Source organism: Fukomys damarensis, unplaced genomic scaffold, assembly GCF_012274545.1.
Source record: "Fukomys damarensis isolate Sample0158 unplaced genomic scaffold, DMR_v1.0_HiC HiC_scaffold_22, whole genome shotgun sequence".
Lineage (NCBI taxonomy): Eukaryota > Metazoa > Chordata > Mammalia > Rodentia > Bathyergidae > Fukomys > Fukomys damarensis.
The window spans coordinates 28,396,406-28,415,112 of NW_022900934.1; the positions used below are offsets into that span (position 1 = coordinate 28,396,406).

General features: G+C 45.8%; 1 protein-coding gene across 6 annotated transcripts in view; it reads left to right on the forward strand.

Moving 5' to 3' along the window:
• The first annotated feature begins 5,345 nt into the window (after positions 1–5,345).
• Snph (syntaphilin) overlaps positions 5,346–18,707 on the forward strand; it is a 41,924-nt gene continuing 28,562 nt past the window's right edge. For 2 of the 6 annotated variants that reach the window (XM_010612900.3, XM_019205828.2), the window contains exons 1-2: positions 5,346–5,662; positions 5,903–6,011. The gene's annotated coding sequence lies outside the window, so the exon portion shown is untranslated. Of the gene's footprint in view, positions 5,663–5,902; positions 6,012–7,264; positions 7,502–8,964; positions 9,166–18,707 lie in introns of those variants that run through there. The other 4 variants (XM_033766952.1, XM_010612906.3, XM_010612905.3 and 1 more) reach the window with 4 other exon arrangements.

An 18,707-nucleotide genomic window follows, 5' to 3' on the forward strand; every position in this document is an offset into this window, starting at 1 on the left:
AAAAAAAAAAAAAAAAAAAAATCTAAGTCTACTCTAGATTTGCTGAGCAGGTCTTTCATTATGATCATTATATCTCTCTCTTTCTTTTTTACCTGAGAGATGATTTCTTCTCTGATTTTCTCCGTGGCCTCATTCATATATTTACTTTTGCTTCTATAGTTTCAGAAAATTCCAGTGGGTGGCTTCTGATTTCCTCTATCTTGTCTTCTCTTAGCTTTGTCCTGGGTGGGCTGAAGTTCTGGGATTTCATTTTGCTTCTGCATCTTGTTGTTTTCTATTTTTTAATTTTAATTTGTTTTCTGTGTTGATACTTGTAAGTTTTTTTAGGTTGGGTAACTCTATTACTAGTATCAAGGCTTCCCTAGTAAATGTCTGTTCCTTGGACATGTCTTTTAGTTGTAGCTGGCTCTTGATCTTTGTGTCTGTTCCAAGATCCTACCTTCCCAATTTATTAGGGATGAGAAGGTGGTATCTATTTGGCTCAGTCCTTTGGTACTAGATGATGGTGATGATTGTGACGTAGGCAATCACAGTGTTGTCATACAAAGGTGAACAACTGATTACAACAGATACGGCATCCTGGCTAAAATAGTATAATTAGCAATAACAACATCATCAAGCACAGTCTAGAAACTGACAAACTGTGGTAATTGCTAACTTGGTAACTTTAACCATAGGAGCAAGAGCTATAGTTACAAAATAACATCCAACATAAACCAGGAACTTATATGCAATGAGTTTTCCCTTGGTAGAGTGATTTTACCCTGTGGTGGGAAAATTTAAGAGGGATAGGGGACAAAACAGAGAGATAACTGAAGATAAATATAGTAGAAACAAAGCTGGAGGACAAAGGATGATCACCCAAGCTTTGGGAAACTGGATAAGAGGACAGGAGACAAAGAATGAAGGAAAAAGCAAAAGAATATCAAAGTGAACTAGAAAGATTAGCAACAATGTTCATTCACATGAAAATATCAAAAACTCAAGAAAGAGTTGAGGAAAGAGAGAAGCAGGACAGGCAAAACAAAACAAACAATGCAAGTCAAAACTTAAACAACCTCCTCCTCCAAAAATCCAACTTAAAAGGGAGAGTGAAATAAATTAATAAACCAAGAGAAGAAGAAGAAAAAAGTTCCTCTGATGCCCACAGTTCTGTGATAGTGCCCAAGCTCTAGCCTAAATCTGTGCTGAGTAGTTCCTCCAAGTCTATAGTAGAATTAGTGGTGGGTGTGGGGCTGATCTTGGCCTCCAGATGTGGGGGTTGGGGCCAGTCCTTGGATGGCCCACCCACATCTCCTTACCATGTTTGTCTGTATGGTGCTCTCAGACACAGCCGCAGGCTGCTCCCAATCCCGTGTACAGTTTGCCCCTATTGGACGTTGCACAACTTCCATTCTTACACACTGCTGGCTCCTGTCATGCTTCCCTTGTCTGTCTGCCACCATCACTCAAGGCTGCTTGCATTGCTTGTCGGAATTCAGGGAGTGCTGACTTCCCAGCCCAAGGCTAGTTACAAGGTGAGAGAGTGCTGATTTCCCTTGCTGCCTAAGACTGTCCACCAACAGTCACAGCTGGTTCTGTGGTCTGAGTCCATCTAGTGCCAGTCACCAGTCCCAGTTCTAGGGCGACAGGGTTCTTGTTCCACCCCTATCCTCACTGCCACTGTGGTCCCCACACTAGAGTTTCCAGTTAGACACTATGGTGCAGGACAGAACAAAAATATCAACTGGTGGCCCATCAGTGCTTCCTGGTCACTTGCCCCTGTGTGTGCCCAGGAAATCTGTTGCAGGCTGCAGTGTCCTCTGTTTATAGGAAAACAAAAGCAGTGAGGGCCTTATATCCCAGATCTATCCTGTGTGGATTGAGTTTGCCACACATTTGCTATTTCTTTTGGGAGAACTTCCCAGGAATGGTGGTTCTTGCACTACTTGCAGGCAGTAGGCAGTAGACCCATGGGCAGTCTTAAAGCCTGGATAATTCTTTTATAAAGTTCTATATTTATGTTTTGTTTGATCTACAAGTCTCTAATTTAAGATTGATTTTGGCATCAGAATGTATGCCCCTCCCTTTCTTCCAATTACCTGTGTTTTTAGTTGATTTTCTTTGAGTAGTTCCAATGTGTTTCTTCCTCAATTCAGCCATGTTGAATCTTTCCCTGTTTTGGTTTTTTGAGATGGGTTCTTACCTTAAAGTTCACAGGCCTCGAACTCACTATGTAGCCCAAGGTGGCCTTGAACGCACAGTGATCCTTCTGCCCCAGGAGTGCTGGGACTATTGTACAGGCATGCACAGGTTCTTTTGAAATCTAAGAAAATCTGTTCTATTTTCTTCTGTTCTCCATCTGCTCTGATGAGAAATCCAAAATTATTCAAATCATTATTACCATATAATTAATGTATTATTTTTCTCCGCTACTTTTCCAAGATTATCTTCTTTCCAAGATTATTTCTTGGTTTGTTTTGTTGTTTTTAGTAATAAATGAAAACAATTACTTACAGTATCATTATTTGGCTTATCTCCCTTGGGATTCACCAGAAACCTGGAACTTGGAGCTTCATTTGGTTTGCTCTGCTTTGCTGCCTACTTCCCACATTTGCACCTTTATCTGGAGCCTCATGGTGGAGGGACAGAAACAGACCAAAACAAAACAAAACAACAACAACAACAACAAAAAAAAACCCAAAAAAACCACAGAGGCTCCTGCTCATTTAGGACTGTAGCTATTTTGATCGAGAAATTTCTCTTCACCTCACTCAGAGGCACCTGTGGGTTCCTGCTGTCATAGTGCTACTACAGGATTACCTGGATTCTGGGTTGGAACACAATGGAGAAAAGATTTAAAAAGAAGAAAAAGTGATTTTCCTTATCCAGTCTTAGCATCAGAAATCAACTTTCCTATCCCTCAAGTCAGAAAAAGGGGGATTTTTGAGAGCTTGCTCTGTGCTGATTTCTAATTTTGGATTTTTAATCTGTCTTGATACCAGGTTAGGAAGTATCAGAGGGAAAAATACATAAATTCACCACTAATTTAGAGATTCATCAAATCTTATTTTTTCCCTATTTGCCTGCTAACATCTTCTCTTGAGACGCCTCAGATGTCTTTCACATGCATTTTGTTAAGGTTTCATTGCTATATTCAGTAGGAGGAGTGTGGTTACTAGGAATTGTAATGAAAATTGCTTTGGAATCTAAAAAATATGTTAAGTACTGTATCTCACAATGAGTACAAAAAACAAAACTATTGATTTCTCTGGAATAATTTTATCTTATTTAATGTTTATAATCCCCATTTGTTGCAAACACTGATTCTCTTCTCAGTCACCTGCTTTCTGATTCTGAAGAGAATTCTTTACTAGATAATACCATACCAGATGGGAACAATGTGGGTGGAAAAGTTCTCTTGTTTTGGGGGCAGTCCCCATGAAGATTTCTGAGAAATGTATTCTTCTAAGTACTAAGCAAAATAGAATATGGGAGAAAGACAAAAAAATGTTTAATGATAGCATCAGAAATTTTCTCCTAAACATACAATGATTACATGCTTTTGTTGGTTTTGCTTTAAGTGTAAAGAAGTCACTCATATAACTTAGGTGGGTATTAGGACAGATAAGACATTTACCCAATTAACTTGCTAATACAATGTTAGGTTTTTTTAGATAGCAGGCCTCAACATTTCACATGGCTTTTTCAACTACAATTTCCTACTCCTCCTACAATTGCTCTGCTATGTTTTCCCACAATACATAATATAATCATGGCCATCTGACTGAAAATTCAATTTTGTGAATAAAGGGAAAATATAATTAATACCTTAAAACATATAGGCCCTTATTGCAAAAAGGGCCAATTTACTGTAAATGAGAGCTATGGTGAAAGATTTAACTTTGAAAAGCAACAATAAAATGTTTGTTTTTTGAGGCAGGGTCTAACTATGTATTCTAGGTTATCCTTGAACTCACTATGCAGCCCAGGGTAGCCTCCAGCTTTCAGTGATTCTCCTTCCTCAGCTTCCCAAGTGAGGGGATTGTAGGTGCACTCCACCAAGCCCAGCAAAGAAATTCAAAATAATTACTTCAGGTACATTTTAAATATCAACTACTGTATTGCTCAAAAGGGCAATACTGCAGAGTTATGATGTAAGTCAGTGAAGCTACTGTATGAAGTCTTCTCTTGGGAAGTCAGCTTGGACCAAAGAATAGAGAATACCAATTCAGCCTTGGTAAGAGTAGAGAGTTAGGGACATAAGGGCATCAGGCATAAAGTCTTTCAAAATAGTGTCTGGCTGAATATTCATATAAAAAACTAGGGCCTAGAACACCGTGAGTGTTTTCTCATTCACTCGGCCAATATTTATTGAATGCTCAGTACCACTATTTAGGCACTGAATATCTAGCAATGGAAAAAACAAAGTTCCTTCCCTCATCAAGTGTTCTATCAGGGGTGATAAATGAAACAAGTAGTAGCAATGTCAGCTGGTAATTAAATAGACCATAATGAGAGCAATAGAGAGTGGGGAAAAAGGGGTTAGTACTTCATGTAGGGTGATCAGGGAAAGCCTTCTTGAGACAATGCCATTTGAGCGGAGACCTGGAGGAAATGAAGTAGCAAGACACCGAGACATCCAGTGTGTTCCAGGTGAAGGGGGAAGCAAATATAAAGGTCCAAAAGTGGAAGCCTCAACAAGGAAGACAGTTTGATGGGAGCTGAGTGACAGGGAGTTCCATGTAGGAGGAAGTCACAGAGATAGGCGAAGATGACAAGAGATGTCAGGGATGATGGTCTTGAGCAAGCAATGACTGGTGAGACGGGGCCGGTTCAGAAACAGTCCCTTCCCACTGCACCTCACTTTCCAAGGTGAAGCAGACAGGAAGCCAGGCCCAGAGAGTAAGTTAACTTATCTGAAGATCATGACTAGAAATGCAAAGTGGAAACCCAGCGTCCTGAGTTTTTGATTCCCTTAGGCTATTACATGAGACCAGAGAGGAAAGACCAGTAATAACCCATAATTGCCTTAGGTTGTGAATACTAATTTTTCCACCTCATCAGTGAGTCACTATTTTAATCACAAAGGAAATATTTTCTGTCCTTAGATATTTAAGATTTCTGCTATCTGGTGCTCTTCACATTAAATAACCCTGATACTACAGCTTAGTTTTTTTTTGGGGGGGGAGGGGTGTTGCTAAAAGCAGCCAGAAAAACTTAGTATTTAACACAGGAGCCGCTATGTGCCAAGGAGTGAGATTGGTGCCATCGTCTGTCCCATGTCACAGATGAGAAAGCTGAGGCCCACAGAGATAAAGGAACTTGCCCAGCGTCACACAGCCTGTCACAAAACCCTTTGCACTAAGCTTGTTGCCCAGCTTTGAGTACAGGCTAGCTTGCAGTTGGGAGACTACCTCTGTCCCCACGCGCTAGCGCTCCATTCCCTTACCCTCAGAAGAGAGGGACAACTATCTCTTTAAGAAGGAAGTGAAGACGGGCCTGCGCAGCTGCCGGCGGCGAGCAGCCGACTGGCTAGTCCCCTGCATCCACCTCTCCCTACCCGCCCTTCTCCCGGCAGCCCCAGCCCCGGTGAGCACCCAGCCAGCCACCTCCAGCAGGGGCTCCGGAGACCATTCCGGCGCCCCCGGCAGGGCAGCCAAAGCCATGGAAGCCTCCGCAGGTGATGACAGGGACCCTGAGACCCTCGGGGACCCACCGCCCAGCTGCACCCGCGGCGTTCCAGAGGGCCGGGTGCCGAGGGAGATGTGGGCCTGGAGCTGCGTGCGGAGCCGGCAGCCAGCAGCCTGAGCTCCACACTTTCTGGCTGCAGTGGTCCAGCTGTCAGAGGCCAGGGGCTCAGCTGCCAGGGCGCCCTCCGCCCACTCTCACCCGTCTCTGTGTGTCTCTTTCCCCACCGCAGCAGGTTGCTGACCGGAGCCAGGCGGCTGCAGCAGCGACTGCAGAGGCGCTGCGCCAAGCGGGCCAGAGTCGTGAGAGCTGGCGGGGCTGCGGAGGGCAAGAGGACTCAGGTGAGGAGGCCGCCGCGCAGCAAAAGGGAGCCTTGGGTGGCTCCGAGCAACTGGGGGCAGCTTGTCACGCTCGCTGCGGTAGAATCCCTGGGCTTGCAGGGGGTGGGGGGACGGCAGGAGGCTTGGATCCTGACTCATCTTACCTTCCTTTCATTCTCCTACATCCTTGTTAAGCACCCCACTCCCAGACGTGAAATTGACTTAGAGGATAACGATTGCTGTAGGGAAGAAACCCGAGGTGGGCGATTAGGAGGGTGTTGGGGGAGCTGCCCCTCTCCATTCCTATTAGTCTTCTGACATTTGGTGAGCATGCAAGCTTCTCTTTGGAGCCCCGCACCCACCCCAAGGTCAAGTACAAATGACTGCTTCCTTGCCATATTCCCCAGTGTAAAGTACCAGGGCCCTGCAGTAGATCTGGAAAAAATGACCATGACCCCTGGAGTGAGTGTTCTTGATCCTCCATTCTCCCTGGAGCTATGGGGATGTGCTGCTTTTTCCTCCACTCTCCAGCAGGGAGCAGCACTGTTTGCAACTCTACTAGCCTGGGAAGTGCCCTATTCCCTGCCTCAGTCCTGCAGACTCAAGGAGAGGCCTGGTCATATGCTGCCCTTTCCTTGGCTTTCTCTGTCCATCCGGTAGGCTGGGCTAGGGGAGCTTCCCAGAAAAAGAAGATCACTGCAGGTAGAGTCATGTACAGAAAGTGCCAGAGGTTGGGAGTCTAGGCCTTTCCCTTGCTAGTTAGCCAAAGTAGCCATCTTAAAATTCTTTAGGTGTGGGTGTCTGTTTGCTTGTCTGCTAAATACAGGAGTTGGATTAAATGGTCTCTACAGTTTTAATGTACCATTCAAGCTGCTCTTAGGAGTTGGAGGACCTTCTACTAAAGCAACTTAAATTTAGGTCCATGGACTAATTAGGGTTTCCTCAGTTAATATCTTTCAACTCCAGACTTCTTGAGTGAAACATTGACTTTGTGGGCCTCATTTCACTGGAGGTGTCAGACATCCCCACACTGTTGAGCTACTTCCCTTCCCCAAGCTTCAGCTTCCTCATCTATAAACCTGGGAAGAGCGACATGCTTCAGAGGGTTGTTGTGGGGCTTAAACAAGATGTACACAGAAGCACCTCAAATGGGGGCTTGGCACATCTGAGGGTCTCAGGAGATAGACTAGGAGAAGGAGCAGGATGGCTGCCTTGAATCCTCACCCCTTTTCTCTGTCCCCAACCCCCACCCTGTCTCTTCCACATCCTTGCAGACGGTGTCCCTGCCAGGAGATAATGAATGCTGGAGTGTGTTGGCCACCAGAATGAGGGCCTAGATGGTAATCAGGAGGTGCAAACATCTCCACTGCAAGGGCTGTGACATCGTTCTAGTCATTTCTAGTAAATGATGTTCCCAACGAGGCATGTGGCTCAGCCCTGGGTTTGGAAAACCTGGCATCTGGGTGGGATCCCAGCCTAAGGGAACAGAAGCTTCTGAATCTTGTGCATTGGTAAGGGAACAGGGACTAAGGATCTACACAAATCCCACTGTTGCTCTCCTGTCCTCTCCAGAATCTCTCCTTAGACTCTCACTGACACAAGGGAAGCAAAATTTTGGTGGCTATATTTTCTATTTCTTTTTGTCCTTTGTGCTGTCCTTTCCAGCCTACATTCAGCCTTTCTTGCTCTAGACTATCTCACAGAGACTATCTGCCTTTCGACAGCATGATAAAGGAGTTTCCCCACAGGGTGGGGAAACGCATTTTGCTGCTGCAATAGTTAGGACAAAAGAAATCATCATATCCTCCCTCTTCCCTAAATCCCTGTTAGATTTGAGGTCCTTTTGGCAGAGGCCTGAGCTTGTCCTCTCCATTTCTAGCCTCTGGCCTAGGGCCAGAGTATGTGCTCTAAAAGTGTTGAGTTGAAAATATTTGAGGAAATGACAATTCCTAAAGCAGTAAGATTGGGGAGAAATGGCAATGTGTTGATGGTGTAGGTGAAAAGACATTCGACTGTAGGAGACTGAACAGGTGTTGGTTATCATTATGAGTGCTATTATTAATACTGCAGTTATTGACACTGCAGGTATAACGGTTACTTCACCTGCTCTTCTAGGGCTCCTGATTGGGGCTGGTGGGGCCAGATGTGCCTGGGAGTGGGGTGGTGATGTTAGCAACCAGGGATCCAGGGTTCTGACTTGTGTAAGACACAACAGTGAAGGGAAAAACCTGGGAACAGAGCCATGCCAGGCAGTGCTGCATGCAAATCAGAACAAGTGGGCCAAGATAAGTGAGCAGTAGAAAGTCATGAGACCAGGTCCCAGGTCTGATTCAGCTACTGCTTCATTGCGTAACTTTGGGCCCATCAGCACCCCACAAGGTCTCTGTGTCCCTATTTATATACTGAGGCAACTGGACTAGATGGCCTGGAAGGCCCCTTCTGGAGCTGACATTTCGTCAAGTGGACTCTAAAAGAGGGCAAGCATTTATTTCTCTTGATATCATTTATGGGATAAGAGTCCATTCCCCATCTCAGGTAATCCTCATAGCGATGTGTACCTATTTAAACACAAAGAGGCTGAGACTTAGAGAGATTAAGTGATGTGTCCATGGCTGCCCAGCCAAAAGTAGTGGGCCTGTTCTGACCCCAGGTGAGAGTGTGTGCTCTTCCAAAGGTCCCACTGCCTCCCTATAGTACCTTGCTATCACATGAGCTCTGTATACTTGTGCATGTATATGGGTTCAGAGACAGGAAAACTGAAGGATTCGTGGGAGATCAGGCATTTCTCCAAGCAATTGTTGCAGAGGACTTCCTCGTTGAGTTGAAGCATGTATGAGTCACAGCTGCGGAGTTTTTACCATAAGCTTTTTAACATAAGGAAAATGGCTGGGTCTGAATCCTAATCATGACAGGCACACTCTTTTTTTTTTTTTCAGTGCTCTGTTTTACACAAGTTCTATTATTTATTCCTCAGCCCATCGCAACATGTTGGCACTATGTATAATTTTACCTATTTTACAAGTGAGAAAATCAGGGCAGAGAAGCCAAGGGTCCTATCCAGGTTTGCACAGCTGCGTGTTGTGGGACCTGGAGAATGCTGAGCTGGAAGTCCACTAGGCTAAGAGACAAAGGATTGCTTTAGTCCCTCCACCCCACACTGACTGCGTGACCTCAGGTAAGCCGGTTTCCCTCTGAGAGTCAGTGTTCCCAGCTCTCAAATGGAATGGTTGCATCTATCTACTAGTTCTAAAAAGCCTAAATGCTTTATTCCAGAATAGGGAGTTGAGGGGATCCCTAGTCTTGCTGAACATTGATCAGTATCTATTACTGAATATTAGCTGGGACCTGAGCTGGTGCCTGGGATATAGAAAAATGTGAGAGGAAAGTGGATCCCTGGTTCCGAGGAGCTCACGTCTAACAGAAGAAGAAAAATACCTAAAGATGTAAGTGTGGGGAAATGTCTAGGAGCTGTGAGGCATACTGATATGATGGGGAAATGGAGGAGTAGGGGAATGGTTTTTATTATTGTCTTAAGTACTTTTCTTGTTACTGAGACAAAATACCTGACACCCAAAGTTGAAGAAAGAAAGGCTTATTTGGCTCACCATTTGTAGAGGTTTTAGTTCATAGTTGACTACAGGTTGGCATGGCAGAGGGCCATTGCAGAGGAGAAATAGTTCACAGCAAGCAGGAGCAGCAAGCAGCAAGCCTTTCTGTCCCTTAATTCTTATTCCGGCCACCACCCTTAGGGTGAGTAGCACTCACACCCTTTTTCCCAGCATCACACACCCTAGATCCAGCCACCTCTGGAAGGCTCCACTATGACTGCATGAGGCTTGGAGTGGGTGCATCTAGATACAAAGCCCTAACACTTACCAAGTGGTGGGGATGGCTTTAGTGAGATGATGCCATGGTTCTCTTATTTTCTGTACTGAGTCTGGAAATAATGATAAAGATAAAAATAGGGTTCTGCTCAACTAGACATTTCCAAACCATTCAAAAGACCCATTGGCTCTCGTTCCCAGCAGCTCAGAAAGTGGCCATAGAGTCTGAGGGACCATCCAAGCTCCCACTGGTGCTGTTCTAGTGAACTATCCATTTGCTTCAGGGGAAGCAGAACTTTTCCTGTCTTTGGATGCTTTTAGAAGCAGAACTCTTAAATTCCATTTGGAAGTCCTGTCTAGTGCCCATAACCATCTAGCAGGTTTGGGGGATCCTCTTTCCTGTCTACTCTCAGCATTCCACCTGTCAGGAGAAGCAGCCGACACCCTGGGAGATGGGACATTTGCTTACTCGGCAGGCTGGATTCACAACCCCGACCTATGGACATTGTGCTTCCTACCCACTTGGGACCTTGCTACATCTAGCCCACTGGGGGCCTCAGGGCCATTGCTTCTTCCAATGGACAGATGGTGCTGAGTGAAGGTTTGATGCAGGTGATACTGAACTGAGGGCCATGAGAGTGGAGCTGGGGCTCTTTTCCCTGGCTGCTTTGCATCCTTAATGGACAGATATTTATGAAGAGCTTGTCACATGCCAACCAAGGAAGCTTCTGGGAAGCAAACTGGTGCAGTGGAAAGAGCCATCCCAGAGGAGTCAGCACTGAGTCCTCAGCCTGGCTCCACCATCAGCTCTCTGGGTGGCCTGAGGTTTGAGGTTAGGTCCCTTCTCTTCTACCCCTGTGAAAAGGGAGGCAGAGGCGGTGATTGAAAGGGGCTCTTCATCCTCTGGCAGGCTTAGTCAGCAATGCTTTTTTCCATACTGTACCTGCTTTAGGGGCTGTATGGGTGGACAGGTTACAGGTCTGTAACTTGAGAAAGAATAAGATAAATGTAACAAGGCACGAACAAATGCCATGTGGGTTTGCTGAGGAGAGGGATTAGGAATGGCTTTATTAAAAACTGATGATAGGGGGAGAACAATACAAAGAGCTGGAGTTGTGGTAAGCTTTGTTGTCTAACTTGAACCAGGAGTAGGAGTAGAAGCCTGTTGTCATGTGGGGACAGGAGAACTGCAGAGCAAGCCATGTGTTTCTGGACTTGGATTCCACAGAGATTCGTACATTTGGAATTCACCCTAGGCTAGCCAGCTTTTCATTGTGACAGATGAGGACATTTCAAGTGACATTTGGGTTCTGTTCACTATCATATAGCAAGAGGAAGAACACTTAAATAGTGTTAGCCTCCAATATCAGCAAAGAGGTACCACTTCAAATTGAACATATTTTGCTTTTTAAAAACTTGCTGCAGGCTGGGGATATAGCTCAGAGGTGAAAGCTTGTTAGTATCATGCATGAAGCCCTGCATTCCCTCCCCAGCACTGAAGAAAAAAAGAAAGAAAAATATAGCCCTTACTATATTGTCCATAATTTTCCCATTTTGCCACAGGCAAATGTTTTTGGGTAGGCTCTGAAGTCAGGTTACTTGGGTTTGAATCTTGGCAAATTACAGTTTCTCTCAGAGCCTCTGTTTCCTCATCTGTGAAGCAGGGAATGATGTTCTCTGTCTCCTAAAGTCATTAGGAGATCTATCTCCCAAAGTAAAACATACAATGCCTTCAACCACACAGACAAAACAGTTCTCTGGGCTCTTTGGGGACTATAGCAGTTGGAAAGTGCTTGCTTGAATCAGGTAGCTGACATTCTTGCCTACAAGAATATGAGCCTGGTGTTGTCATGTCTACTGATCTATAAGAGAAATCTGGATATTTGTTTGTGACAACTTCTAATTGTCAAAATATGGCCAACGATGCAACATTTTCAAATATACATATGAAAATATGTCTGTAACAGGCCATCAGTTTGTGACCTCTGATGGAGGTTTTTGATCCTGGGCACATAGTGCTCAGCAGTTGTTGGCTGGTCCCCAGAGGAAGACAGAAGGGAGGAAAGGCTGGAAGACAGGCCTTGGCCAGCGCTCCCAAGGCTGGGGAGCGCAGCCTTACTCAGGCAGCTTCTGATTATGTGCTTCTGGGCTCCTAACTCCAAAGGCCTTAACTGTGCACCTTTGCATTGAGCAACAGTGTCAGGATTGAATCTCTGGGGACTGAGCCCTCCAGACACATCTGCACCCTAAGCCAGATCTCCCTGCCACAGGATCTCTGTAAGTTTGGTCGGTAGCCTCAGAAGAAGGGTTTTCGAGAATAGCCTGTGAAGACTGGCACAAAAGCCACTTGAGAGACAGCATGAGAAAGGCTCCTAGCAGCTTCATAATGGGATGGGTGATGGTTCCTGTCTTTGAAAACCAGGCCAGCCTTGCATCCAAGTGGAGGTGGTGCGGCTGTAAGCAGTCTCTGTGTACAGCTCTGTCATGTGGCTGCTGCAGAGGAAAACTTGGCTCTCATTACAGAAGAAGCCTAGAGCTTTCTTAGAGAGGCACCACTGAGAAGCTTTTAATTAGCAGGAGGGGCCCCACTGACATGGTTTCAGGGCCTTCTGAGATTCAGATTAAAGCCACTGATAACAGTTTATGTTTTTGTAGCTCCGGGTAATCAAATATTCATCAGTTACCTAAAGTGGTAAGGTTCTATTCTAGCCATGGAGGGACAGTACAAAGGTATATTTACATCCATTCATTCACCCAACCCATATTATCTACTCTCTTTATATGTGCAGGTACCAAGATGTGGTCCCTCTCCTCAGGGAGCTTTTTAGCCTGGTTGGAGGAAAGATGTATGGCAGAGAATGGGACCTGGCACAGGAATATTAGCAACAGCTGTCACTTGATTTTGTGCCAAGTGTTAGGGTCCCAAGTGGGTCCCAAGTATTAGGTGCCAGTTTTAGAGGGCTGATATGGGCATTGGCACAACATTCATGACTGGGCCCACCAATCAGTGAAGTATTGTTATGTTTGCTTGGAAAACTGGTCAATGCCAAAAGAAAAACAAACAAGCAGCAGCAAAAAGTCAAGGGGCTTGGGGGTATAGTTCAGTGGAAATATACATGTGTTTGTACATTCAAGGGCCTGTGTTCAGTCTTCCACACCCAAAAACAAAATGAAACCCCCCAAAGCAGCAATATAACCTCACCAGTACAGATCTACTTAGCATATGTTATCCACATTCTACAAATGTGGACACTGAGGCTCAGAGCAGGGAAATAATGTTCAAGGTTATGATGCAGCTACCATATAGCAGAGCCTACACTTAGATGCTGCTCTTTCCAGCATCGAGATTATGTTCTTTCCTCTAAGCTATGCTGCCTCTAGATGAATGGTTCAGAAACAAAATAGATAAAGCTACTATTTGTTTGGGAAATTTTTTTCCAGTACCAGGGATCTAACTCAGGACCTTGCACTTGCCAGGCAGACACAGCACCCTGACTCTTAAGCTACCATTTGTTGAATGCATATGACAGGTGAGGCCCAATGCTAGGTGGTATGATAGATAGTTTTATAGTTGAGGAAACCACAATTACTGGAAGAAAGTGACCCAAAGTTATATACCCATAACATGGTGGGGTCAGGATTCCAACCCGTGAGTTGGATATGGCTTCTCACACTGTTATGACAGAATAGTACTCTTCAAGGGCACAAAGAATGTCTGAAGGTGTTTGAAACTCAATCACAGCAGAGTATTTCCAGGCTCCTCGCATAGACCTGGGTGTTCTGGAAAGAACTCTCACAGTGGAATGGAGTTGCAATAGCTGTGCTCACAGTTTTTCCAGTTTATTTTTTAATTTTTTTATACCAGGATCAAACTCAGGACCCTGTGCTTGCAAGGCAGGTGTGGTGCCACTGAGCTAAATCCCTAGCCCTGTGCTGAACAGTTTTTACAATCCAGAGGATCTGGGACTCCAAAACAGGGCTGGTCATAGCAGTGATGCATTGGCTCCTCAATGTTTCCAAGAGAAAGGGTCACTGGTGGTGGAACTATCTGGGAAGGTTTGCCAGAGGAAGAGGACCTAGAGCAGAATCAAGAGCTGGCAGAAGCAGGGCTGAGGAAAGGAGAGGACTTTAAGGGAGATGAGCCCTGGGCAGTATGCCCTCCACTCTTTCTAGGGCACAGGCCCATCACTCCTCTGCAGAAGATAGTTTCCTGTTCTCTCATACTGTTTCAGTGGTGGAAACAGAGGCACAGTAAATCCTGGATCTTTCCCAAAACCTCAATAGGAGCCCTGTTTGTTACCGCTCTCCCTCGTGTGCCCCCACCACGCTTCATCATACCATTCACCTCCTTTCATCTCCCTTCCAGCAGTGATGGGCTGTAAACACTGAGCTCAAGTGGGAAAAAGCTGTGCCATAAACATCACCTCTGCAGTGAGGCAAAGGCTTGTGACACCAGCCACCTCCCTCACATTTTGGGCACAGAGCCAGGGGGAGGAGCCTCTGCTCCATCCACAGAAGTAGCCCTGGGCCTCCTGGGAGCACTCACGACTCAGGGCAAGCACTAGCTTCAGAGTTAGGCCTGGCTCATTTCCAGTTCTGTCACTTGATAGCCTGCAACCTCAGACACATTGTTACCCTCCCCACCCCTTCCAGGCCATTTTCTCATCTACCAGAGAGGAGCTGATTAAATCGTGCCTGCCTGAGAGAAGGGATGACCCATTGGCAACCTCTATATGAAAGGGCCTGTACAGCAGGCACTCCACAGTGCCACTCCTGTCTTCTTCCTCTCCACAGGCCCAGTGCTTCTCTGTGTCCCTGTTCTTGTCCAGAGTGCTGAAACAAACTATTCTGCATGCAAGCGCAGGGCTGCCTGACTTTATAGTAGCATCCTGGCAATCCAGGGCAGGAAAGCATCATTGTTCAAGAGTAATTTGATTTATAGGGATTGTATGCAGTTCGTCCAAGGTCCCCACTCATGAAGACTGAGCTACAAGACTTCTGAACCCAAAAGCCCAAATTCTCCTAATCCCACTTCTGAGCTCTTTGCTCTCTCACTCTTTCTCTTGTCCCATTCTCAGAGGAGGCCTATGGATGTCTGTTCCTCCTAAGCTCTTAGCTGGATTCTTCAGAGTAAGATGATTGGCCCTGGGACTGGACAGAGCAAGCTAAAGCTGGAGGACATTTTGATGCTTTCTGACTACAGGACAATCTCTAAGGGACCTTGGATGTGTTCTATCCAAGATCAGCCTTCCTTTTATGCCATTCCTTTCCATTTTCCCTACCCCTTTCTCTGATGCAGTCTTCCTGTTGCTACTCCTACTGTTTCTCCACTCTCAGATCCACCTCAAGGCCAGCTCAAAGCCATTCTTCAGGGAGCCTCTTGTGACAGAGCCCAGGCCCCAGGTACCTTGCTGAGCTCCAAGGCTAGGGCAGGGATGCCCTTCCCACCTCCACAGCAGAGCTGCCCTTTGGAGTCGTGTGCCTGAGAGTCTTCAGAGTCTTTAGAACTGGCCATAGATAGGTGTTGTGAGGAGTCTTGGAGGCCAGTCATCCAGGTAAGAGACCAAGGCCCAAGCCAAGGCAGTGACCGACCTTCTTACTCTGCTTTCTGAATAGTTAACAGTGAAGGCACAGGCTAGAGGTGAATGTGCCAAGACTACTCTCTTAACCTCTACCATAGATTTACTCTGAAACTCTGGCAAGTTATTTCTACAACCATTTGATACTGTAGTAACAGAAATGTGCATCATAACTAATCTAGCTCCTCTCTCCATGCTCCTCCCTCATCTCTTGATTCCCTGTCCCCTTTGAGAAAGGGTTATCTCCCTATTTCCTATTATCTATCTCTTATTTCACTCTTTATTTATACTTTGGGTTTCTCATATAAGAAAAACCATGCAATATTTAATCTTGTGTGCTTTCTAACAAACTGCTCACATGTTTCCAAAGTCTTTGCACCACGTTACCTTCCCATCAGTGGTATGTGAGGCTTCCATTTCCTCTACATGCTTACCGATATTTGAGGTGGTCGGTCTTTCATGTTAGCCATTAGGTATGTGATAAGTGTGTAGTAGTTCCTCTTTATGGCTTTCATTTGCATTTTCCTAATGACTAATGATGTTGTGCACCACTTTGTGTGCTTGTTTCCATCTATACATGTTCTTTGGTGAGGTATCTATTTAAATATTTTACCCGTTTAAAAAAGTAGGTCATTGGTCTTACTGATTTGTACTAATTCTTTATACATTCTGGATATAAGTCCTGTGTCAAATGTATATTTTGCAAATGTTTTCTCCCAGTCTAGGCCTTTGTATATGGGTGACAGAGAGAGATTAAGAGATAGAGCCTGACCCAGGTATGGTAGCACATGCCTGTAATCCCAGCCACTCAGAGGCTGAGGCAGAAAGATGGAAAGTTTGAGATCAGCCTGGGAAACTTAGCCAAAGTGTGTGTCAAAATAAAAAGGGCTGGGATGTAGCCAAACACTCCCTGAGTCGGATAGTTGGAGAGAAGCACTGGCCTTCTGACTTTAGTTCTTCCCTTTCCCTGGGCCTTCCATCCTCTTCTCACCTAGAGTCATGGAAGAATAGGTGGTCCCTGGAGGTACAGTATGCTTCAGGGGCCTCGTTTGCAAACAGGGCCCCATGGAAACGTGTTGCCAAAGCCCACATAGAACTCTTGATTTCAATGTGAAGAGGCCATGGATGACCCTTGGTGTCTTCTATTCTTGTGACCCTGGGTGACTTGGGTGGCTTCTCTCTTTCCCTTGCCTCAAATGTAAGATGGACACTGCAGTGCCTCCTTATGCCACAGCTCCCTCCAACCCTGGCCATCCAATCCTAAAATTAAAGACAATGTCAGGACTTTGTGAATCCAAGACCTTGGGGAAATGGAGGAAAATGGACCATGTTGTTCTTAAAGGAGGTGTGTTGATCACTACCCTGGGTAGGTCAGTCTGTGTGGGAGCAGCTTTTCTGTCTGTGCTTCAGCTGTAGAAGGAGGGAGTCATTTTCACCTCTTCTGCTGACACCCTTTAGAGCTCATCACCAACACATATGAGTGCAGGTATGTGCATGCATGTGCATGTGTGTGTACATGTGTGCATGTGTGGGTGGGTGTGGATCTGTGTGTATAGGCTCAGAAACCCAGAAATGAAAGGCTGTGAACCATAGGTGGAGGTATGTGTGAACAGCCTGTGTCTTTTGCAAGATTTGTATCTGTGACCACAGCCTCTTGAGGCTTTCAGTGGAGCTTCATGGAGACACAAGTGCCTGAATGAATTGGATATGAGTGGGCTGGTGAGGCTCAAAAGGACTTTCTAGCCAGAGGGCACTGCATGGGCAAAAGCCCCATGACTCCTGGAAGTGAGCTCAGCCAAGGTGTCAGGCAAGGAAGTGTAGTGGGAGACAGGCTGACACAGAATGCAGAAGTCAGGTTGTCGCAACATCCCTGAGAGATGGGAGGTGCTTAAAGAGGTCAAGACGTGTGCCCTTGGATGACAGCAGAGATGTCTCCTGGCTCCACTGCTGTGCTCTCTCCACTGTGTCAGGCTTTGTCCTGAAAGGGACCTCTCAGGGCCCTCTTTCTGGTGTCTAAAGTGACTGCACAGGGCTCCCAGGACTCCCGGGTTGACTGCTGGCTGTCTGGCTTCCCTCAACAGGTGTTAGCTAAGCCTTGGTTCTGGATCAGGCTCGGTGGCCAGCACCACAGAAGACCCAAAGCCTCCTTGTTTAGCCATTATAGGAAAATAGCAATCCAGCTTCTCAGTGTCAAAGAGCTCCTACTCACAACTCATAGGCAGAGTGGCCACTGCAAATATGGACACAGAGCTGGGTGTCTGTCTATATGATTTAAACTGGGTACACTGCCACCCTGACCAAACCTAGGATTTTGTTGACAAGGGAGAAGGCAGGTCTGAATGTTGGGAGGTGGCAGTGATTGGTACTTATCACCCCCAGCTTGTGATTTTTCCAGCATCATTTTTCCTCTACCTCCTTCCCCATGATCCACCTTTTCTAGGCCCTGAAGAGCTGTCCCCTAAATGTCACTTGAAACCATCTCTGCTTCTGACACCTCCTCTCCACAACCTTCATAAAGCCTCATAATTTCTCCCCTACTTACCTGATGCTTCTCTTGATCTCTTCCCTATCTATTCTCAGCAAAGCTGGTACATGGTCATCTTTTATAATATAAACTTGACCTTGAGACTTTAAAACTGCCTTGACCTTGAACCTTAAACACGATGTTGATCTTAAACCAGCTCAAAGTATCCTGGCCCAGCCTTCATGTCATAGCTTTTTACCATTACTCTGTGTGGAGTTTGTGGGGAATGGTGTACATCCATTGTTTTGAGCCCTGCTCCAATTCCTTCTGACTCCTGCAGAGTCACTTCCTTCTTGCCTGGCCCCTCCTGACCTATGCTTTGATTACTGGAACTCTCTGCAGAGGGGGCCATGCACACAATAGTTGCCAGGTCAGTACTAACTGAGACACTGCAACATAGCTGTCGGGGTGCTGTGATTAGGGAGGGGAGAAGCTTGCAGATGCTTCCCTCCAGTCTTAAGAGCTAGGCCACTTTTGAGCTCTGCCTCAGTGTCTCTTCATGCTCCAGGAATGTGAAAATATTTGCCAAAGGGTCAGAGAGACGCAGCACAATTATCCTGGATGAGTCTTATGTCTGAGCTTGACCTCTTTCCCTTTTAAGGCTTTGGCCAAGTGCCAGTAGGAAAATCCAGCTGGTGTGCAGATGTTACAGTAGGGGATGAATTGGCAATTTGACCTTTCAGAAAAGCAGTTTGGCAGCACATTCAGAATCTTTGACCCTATAAATCCACTACCAGGACCCAGCCTAAAGAAATAATCCAAATATAGAGCAATAATTGTATGCAAAGAT